This window comes from Nannospalax galili, unplaced genomic scaffold, assembly GCF_000622305.1.
Source record: "Nannospalax galili isolate Female #2095 unplaced genomic scaffold, S.galili_v1.0 scaffold411, whole genome shotgun sequence".
Lineage (NCBI taxonomy): Eukaryota > Metazoa > Chordata > Mammalia > Rodentia > Spalacidae > Nannospalax > Nannospalax galili.
The window spans coordinates 1193522-1194224 of NW_008329714.1; positions in this window are offsets into that span (position 1 = coordinate 1193522).

A 703-nucleotide genomic window follows, 5' to 3' on the forward strand; every position below is an offset into this window, starting at 1 on the left:
ACTCCTTTATTGTTTTAGCTAGGTTTTTCTCCTTCCAGCCCTGGGGATGGAACCCAGGGCTTGCAAATGTTCTATGTCTGAGCTACATCCCCAGTCCCCAAGACGATTTAATTTTATTATTTTTTAATATTTTATTTAATGTGTATGAGTGTATTGTCTGTGTGTATGAAAGTGCACCCATGTCATACAATACCCATGGAAATCAGAAGAAGGCATTGGATCCCCTGGAACTGGAGTTACAATTGTTTGTTGGTTGCCCTGTGGGTGCTGGGAATTGAACTTGGGTTCTCTGCTAGAGCAGCCAGTGCTCTTAACCACTGAGCCATGTCTCTAGTCCCTATTATCAATTTTTAAAGAAAGTCACACCTTGTAGCCTAGGCTGACCTGGATGTGCTCTGTACTTCAGGCTTACCTCAGACTGATGAGCCTCTGGTCTTAGCCTCCTGAGTGGCCGGACTACAGCGTCACCTCCAAGCCCAGAGTGTTTGACTTGGGTTTTCTGGTTCTAGAAGATGGTTCCTCATGGGCACACTGCAGTTTCCTTCATTTTTTCCCTAGCCTATCCTGTGGTATGAGCTTTATCCTTCCACTTCCTCAAGAGCTGTGTTTTCCAGCTTTGAATCTTGTTTTTGACTCTCATTTTTTTCCAAACCACTTGTCACCAGAATCAGAAAGTGTGGGTGACTTAAAAGGCAGGGCTTAG